Here is a 7,782-nt window from a genome sequence, read left to right as displayed (position 1 = left end):
GGGTCATCTGGAAGGGGAAGTCGTTCTCATTTTAAGCCCTGTAGCCAGAGAATGGAATGAGCCAGTCTGTTTTCCGACATCTGTCAAGGCTTCACTGCGATTCATGCCACACAGGTGACAGCAGTTTGATGCTGAACTGAAAATACCGGTAAACTCAAATGTATTCACACACATAAAATGGTTGGGAATGATTCTCAAAAATTATTTCTCATCTTAAAACGACCACTTTAGGTGGGCATAGGGAAGAGGTCTGCGATGGCCAATTTTATATCAACTTTGCTGGGCCTATGTAGGAGACACATATGTATCCCCTATTGGTTCTGTTTCTCTGGGGACCCTGGCTAACACAGGGTCCTCACAGAGAAGTGGGGTCAGACCCAAGGCCCAGAGCCCTGTCCACAGGAAACCTGAGGTGGGAGTGCCTTGAGCTGACACCCACACTTCTTAGGATGTGGGACCCAGGGTTCTTGGTGACATTGCTGTCGTAACAGGAACTCCCCTGTGCCAGCTTTTCCTCCACTCCCCACTCCTCACTGCCTCTTGTGAATTGTGAAAGGAAAACCTGGAGGGGAACGTGCGAGTGGATATCGGCCTTGAAGAAGGATGGGCCGCCCCAGAAACGTCTTACTGAACAGGTGGTGGAACAGACTAGTTGTGAGGACGAGGTGGTAGCAGAGGATGTTTTCACTCCCTGGGCACCACGTGGGTGGCAGCTGGACCTGGAGGTGAGGACAGGAGGGCCTTGGGTAGCACTTCCGAACCAGGCTGGGCTGTTGTCAGACATCCGGTAGCCAGCAACCCACCAGGGTCAGACCTCGAAGCCAAGAGGGGTGGCTGGTATAGATGGGAGATGCAGGGATGTCCCTGAAGTGTCATAGGTGGATGATCTGGGACCCAGTGCACCTTTGCAGGATGGCTTTATGTGGCAGGCAGGGGTGCCAGGCACAGGGAGAGGTACCCAGTTGCCAGCTGTCTGGAGAGTGAGCTCCAAGTCAGCTTCTCCCGGGCAGCCCAGCCCTGAGATCTGGGTGAGGATATGCCATGTGGAGCCCCCTGCCCTGTCTCAGCACTCATCCAGATGTCCCCAGTGACTTGAGGCTGGCCCTGGACTCCCCCTCCCTCCCTCCACTCAGCACTGTTTGCCTGCAAGAGCAGATCGCTCTCTTGACCCTGGGCATCCAGGGTTCGTATGACAAGACCCTCATCTCAGGGATCTTGTAGAGGCAAATAAACCGGAAAACACATCAGCAAGGTCACTCCACTGCCCCAAAGCCCCAGTGTTTGCATCTCACACAGCATCAAAGTCTGGCCATGGCCGAACTCCCTCATCCCTCATGCCTCCCGCTGCCCCGCCCCTTGGCCAGCCCCACTGGCCAGCACCCTTCCTCCCTCCCACCAGGGTCCCTGCCCCTGCCCCAGACACCCCCAGGGCTGGCCTACGCCTCCCTCAGGTCAAGTGCAAATCCCCTCAGGAAGGGCATCCCTGACCACATTGTGCCCCATTTTTTCTCCATGATTTCTCTGTAGCTCTCTTCACCAAATACGGAGGCAGATGAGGCTGGAGAATCTGACTCCATTTCGAGGAGCCTTAGTGGTGTCCAGCCAGTCCTACCTGCCCTGGGGAATGATCAGATTGTCCCCGGAGGCAATGACATCTACCTGGCCTCCCCTGGCCTCCTCTTCAGGCATCCTGACTGGGGACCCAGATGGTTCCCAACTCTCCTGAGGCTGGAGCAACCCAGCAGTGAGCTCCCATCTTTCCCTGCCCTGCCCAGGCAGATTTTTCCAGGCGCCTCCTGCCCATCCCACTGGACTAGGGACCATAGCAGCCCCTTCTCCCCTGGCCCCTTGGATACCCACTGGATCCTACTGTTCTGCGAGGATCTGCTCTTCTCCTCCTGGATACGCTACAGACACCATCATGTGGTTCCCAAGGCACCAGCTCTGGAGTCAGGGGCCTGTAGGCAAACCTTTGTGGCTCTGAGCAGCCTTCTGGGCTTCCCTGGGTCTTGGTTCCTTCATCTGCAATGATGGAGACAGTCCTATTGCCTATATCACAGTTGGCTGAGAGGTGGAAGGAGTCCATATGTGTAGAAAGGGATAAGATTCAACAATGGTCAGTCTTTTTTCTCCTTATCCGCTCAGAGCTGAGCCAAGTAGGGCTTCTATGTGGGGTGGGAGTTAGAGCAGCCATCATGAAGCCCTTCTAGATTTGGTGCCTGATGGGTTCTGAGATTATCCACCCACCAGGGGTCCCAAGCAGTGGCCCAGGGGGATACGGGGTGGAACCTGTAGCACTTCTGGTTGGTCTTTCCTAGGCAGCAGGCTGGTTCTCACATGGCTCCTCACCATCTTTAGTCATAAACATTACCAGGTTTGACTTCTGCTATTTTGACAACTTCTACAGAGAGAGCTGTGACAGGATTAAAGACAAGGAAAACACTTTTGACAGTGAGTGAAATCAACAGGCAAAGGTGTGTCTAATTTGGCAAAAGGTGCCCCATGAGCAGAGAGGAATATGCCCCATGAAGAGGGTTCGCTGGGTGCTGGAGTGGTGGCTGCGGTTTGCTGCTCAACCTCCTGCTCCTTGGCTCCTGTCGGGGGGGAGGGGTGGCAAGGCTTCACAGGCACCCCTTCCCCTCCAGCAAGGTTTCTCACCCTGGGAGTGGTGGCTGCTCAGGGATGGTTCTGCAGGGCTGAGACTGTGCCTCATCCTTCAACTTCATGGTGCTCCCAGTGATCCCCTCAAGACCTACACTGGCTCACGAGGCTGCCAGGGGTGTGGCCAGCTCTCAGGAGCTACAGTCAGCCCAAGTAGACAGCTCAGCGACACTGTGACACTAGCTACTGGGAGGGGCTCTCTAGGAGCTCAGGGGAGTCACTGTGTCCACATGGTGGGCAGGGCACAGACTGTGCTGTTATACATGTATCCCTGCATGGCTTTCCCCAGGATCCAAAATAACCATCCCTTCTTCCCCCACATCATACTCCTGCCCTTGTCAGAGCTGCTCTATGGTTGGCCCCATGCGGTGGCACAGCAGAAGCTGGGTGCTCCCCAGGGCATTCACATTCACGTGGCACATCAGGCAGCTGTGCTTAGGGGCTCTCGTGTGGCCATGTGACCTTCACTGCGTGAGTGAAGACCAGGGGCTGATGGGAGTTGGTGTCTTGCTGGGCCCAGAAAGGACCAGGTGGGAGTAGCGGGCAGGCGGTTGTTTTCACCCAAGCACGTGTCCTGATGCCTCTGGGGCACCCAAGTGCATACCCAGAAGGTACGTTCTCTGCACACAGCAGACATCAGCCTTGGGAATGAGGAGAAAGGGGCTGGGACAGCCCCGATGCAGCTGCAGGGTAGGGTGGAAATCAGGAAGGAGGAGAGACCAGGAGTACATAAGCAGATGGGAGGAAGATACAGTAGAGGGAGAGGAGGAGGGAGCCATAGCAGGTGCTGGAAGAGGAGAGGCCAGGCTTTAGAAAAGTCAGCACACACAGAGACCTGCATGCTGAAGACACTGAGAGGAAAGAAAGAGAGGCAGAGACAATGGGAGCAGCCAGGAGGGGTGGTGGGCTTGGGGTGCAGTGAGGGCCAGAGTGGCTCAGAGCATAGCTCTGCCAAAGGTCAGCTGCCTGGCATCAGCCCAGGCCACCCACGATCATGGATAAGGTGCCCTTGTGAAGACTTAAGACTCTTATTAGAGAAGTCCACACTCCACCTCCATATTTTAAGACTGGCAAAGGGAACGGAACAGAGACTATAACCCCTGGGAGCATGGATGGCCTGTGTTGCAGGATTCACAGTCAGGTGATGGTTAGGAAACCCTCCACATCCATGTCTTTAGCAGCCTCTGAGAGGCCACCAGCTTCAGAGAGACAGAGTGGTTAATAGGAAAATCCCGCCTGAACTTGAGGCTTCAATTACTCACGGGTTGTTGTCGACCCAGCACTAAGCTGACTCCCCGTCTGTTCAGGCAGACAGTCGTGTGCTCACCAGCTGGAGGCATACCCATCCAGGCAAGGAAAGCAGGTGTATATGTGTGTTTACCTTTGTTCTCTCTTACACCGGGCTAAAATGACAGATTTTAAGGCATAAATTGGCAGGAGTGAGGAGGTGAAACTGCAACAAAGCAATTTAGAAGCCAGAAAATTCACAGGTGCAAACTAAATGGCCTAGAAGACCCAAAACACTGAATTCTGGCCAGAGTGTAGACAGTTCAGAACCAACACTGTCCACACCTCAGAACCCCCCAAGAACTGGTGGCACCAAATTCTGCTGGAGATGGGAGAAGACGACTGGGAGAAAGTGTTTTGGGGGCCAGTAGCCCCTTCCCCAGAACTCCACCCCGACTCTGAGAGCCAGGCAAACACTCCCCTCCCTCTGGATGAAACCTTGAGCTTTATTCTCTGGATATGGTAAACAGAAGGGTCTGCAGGCTGGTAGAGAAGGCCTAGCTGTGGAGTCCCATACCAAAAATAAATCCTAAGAGAGCACATGCCTGTGACTCTAGACACTTTTTCTCCCGGCTCCCAGTGGGCTGGTGGCCCAACCAGTGCCTCTAAGCAAAAAGTGAGAGAATCTTCTTGGGGGTGACCAGCTCATGCCATTATCAAACTGTGGGGTTGTGCAGCTTTCTAACATCATGGTAACAGCCTGTGGCCCCTAGCAGCAACATCATAGTCCCCATCTCTCCAGCCAATTCTCATGTCCCCCAGAATGATTTTACCTCAGATTGCTGAGGGGACGCTGCAGACTCAGTCTTGCTCACACCCACCCCAGCATCTGCTGTGCTGATGTGAAGGGTTACAGCTCCAGGCCACTGGTCTCCCTGTCACAAATGGGGCCTCACCAAAGGAGACCCCCAGGAGCCCTTCCTCATAGTTGAACAGGTTCTGCATAACCTACTAGTAGGCACTGGCACCTGCTCGGGCCCCCAGAGCCAGCAGTGGGAGCCCTGAAGGCAGATCAAATGTCCTCCACAGGTGCTACGGACCCTGTCTGAACTACAACAGAGGTTGGAAACTCAGTCCAGAATTTCTAAGAATTTGTCAGTGAAGATGGATCCTTTGTTTGCATATCAGATGAATGCTCCAGGACTACCACCAGGCCAGATTCCAGGGAGGTCAAAAGCATGTTGACAGTTTAGGATGAATGTGACTAGAAGCCCTAAGTCCAAGTCTTACTCTAGGAGCACTAGAGCTCCACCTGACACAAAAGTACAAAAATGAAAAAGGGGAGAAGTCACTTTTTTTAAAAAAGCTGGTTTGCATTGGCTTTTTGGCCTTGTATGCCAGCTTGAAAAAAAAAAAAAAAAAAAAAAAGAATCCATTGCCTTACATAACTGGGCAGTTCAAGGGTAGAGTGCCTTCAGACATGGCTGGGTCCATGAGCTCTAAAAAGATCATCAGAGAGCTCTCTTCTCCTCCACGTCTCCCTCCATTGTCAGCTTTGCCCACCTCCAGAATGTCTGAACTCTCTCCTATTACTGTGGCCAGGAGAGAGAGCCCAGGGAAACCCCAGTTCCACACCCCCAAGCCTAACAACCTCAGCAGGAAAACTTTTTCTCCCTGACCCTAAGAAAAGACTCCTGGGAAAAACTTCAATTTGCAAATGACTGGTCATGTGGGAAGGGGCAAGATAGAGGGACTTAGACCTTCTAGAAACACACATGGAGGTGGTGAGGGAGGGTAGTTTCAAAAGGAGATATTGGCTAAACTGACACAAGGGGGGCCCCACGTGTGGTATCAAGGAGAGACCAGAGATGGATGACTCCCCTCCTGCCCACACGCTCCCAGGAGGGCACATCATAGAGCTCACCAGGAATGGCTCCCAGGAGGGTGCATGATAGAGCCCACCAGGAATGACTCCCAGGAGGGTGCATGATAGAGCTCATCAGGAATGGCTCCCAGGAGGGTGCATGATAGAGCTCACCAGGAACGACTCTCAGGAGGGTGCATGATAGAGTCCACCAGGAAAGGCTCCCAGGAGGGTGCATGATAGAGCCCACCAGGAAGGACTCCCAGGAGGGTGCATGATAGAGCTCATCAGGAATGGCTCCCAGGAGGGTGCATGATAGAGCTCATCAGGAATGGCTCCCAGGAGGGTGCATGATAGAGCTCATCAGGAATGGCTCCCAGGAGGGTGCATGATAGAGCCCACCAGGAAGGACTCCCAGGAGGGTGCATGATAGAGCCCACCAGGAATGACTCCCAGGAGGGTGCATGATAGAGCTCATCAGGAATGGCTCCCAGGAGGGTGCATGATAGAGCTCATCAGGAATGGCTCCCAGGAGGGTGCATGATAGAGCCCACCAGGAAGGACTCCCAGGAGGGTGCATGATAGAGCTCATCAGGAATGGCTCCCAGGAGGGTGCATGATAGAGCTCACCAGGAAAGGCTCCCAGGAGGGTGCATGATAGAGCTCACCAGGAAAGGCTCCCAGGAGGGTGCATGATAGAGCTCACCAGGAAAGGCTCCCAGGAGGGTGCATGATAGAGCTCACCAGGAAAGGCTCCCAGGAGGGTGCATGATAGAGCTCACCAGGAAGGACTCCCAGGAGGGTGCATGATAGAGCCCACCAGGAATGGAGACAGTGTCCTCCCCACAGACCACAGCACCGACTCACAGTCAGAGTGGACTTTTATTAGGAAATCACCCTGCAAACACACCATGGAGTGCTGTGGGTTCAACGCATTTCCTGAGGAAGGAGGGTCACAGTATTGGAGCTGTCGGAGGGATGGGCGGCACAGCCTGTGAGCCCAGCGGCGACTCGAGGCTGCCTGCGGCCGGCACCCCCTCACAGCAACAGGACTCCACCGCAAGGGCCGACACGCAAACGCGACACGAGAAACATGCCCAAGCACACACATCTGCGCTACACTTAAATAATAATAAATACAGAATTCCATTTGCTGTTATCCGTGCTTGAAACAAAAGGAACCCAAAATGGAAAAAGAAAACCAAAATGTCTTTCTCTCCACTGGACCAAGGGGAAAAAAATCCCCAAATTATCAAAATTCCTCAGTTACAAAATAGTTTTTAAAAAAATTCCATTATTAAAAGAATAAATAACAAAATATATAAAAAATAACTTGGTTGCATCAAAATTATAACTAGGAGTTATATCAAGATTTTTTGTGGCCTACATTATAGTCAAATAGTTATTTTTGCTTTGAATTCACTTTTCCCCTCTTAGGGTGCCCTGGTGTGGGGTCTAGTTGAAATAGTATAAAATTAATAAATAAAAATGTTAAATAAATAGCAAACGTTAACATAAAAGGTTGTGAATATAAATACATCTTGACAAAATTAAATAATTTACAGAATAATTAAACTAACTACTTTTTAATTTTTTCCAGGAAGTGCAATTTCTCTACTTTTAAATACTAACTTGGAATTGCAGTCACAATTGACTTGGATTCTATTTACACAGTAGGAACATTGTGTTTTTAACACATTAAATTAAAATGTACCCTTTTTTCGCATACTGGATGGATCTAAAAGAAGTGAAACCTTGGTGGTCTCCTATTAGGAATTTACCCTCTGACCTTGATGATGTCATTGCCACCTCCGTCGCCATGGATGCAGAGGTCAAGCTTGGCCACGCCCCGGATAATGTGGCAGTGATGGGTCAGGGGTCCGGGTGGATGCACAGAATCCAGAGCGGTCCCTGGACGTGGATCCCAGACCCAGGGTCTAAAGGCTGCAGCCCAAACAGGGAGCTGTGACCCAGGGCCACACACATCTCCACAGCCTCAGCGCGCCAGCTGCCCCGACACTAGGCTGATT

Source organism: Rhinopithecus roxellana, unplaced genomic scaffold (assembly GCF_007565055.1).
Source record: "Rhinopithecus roxellana isolate Shanxi Qingling unplaced genomic scaffold, ASM756505v1 contig2159, whole genome shotgun sequence".
In the NCBI taxonomy this organism is placed as follows: Eukaryota; Metazoa; Chordata; class Mammalia; order Primates; family Cercopithecidae; genus Rhinopithecus; species Rhinopithecus roxellana.
This window is presented reverse-complemented; position numbering follows the sequence as displayed.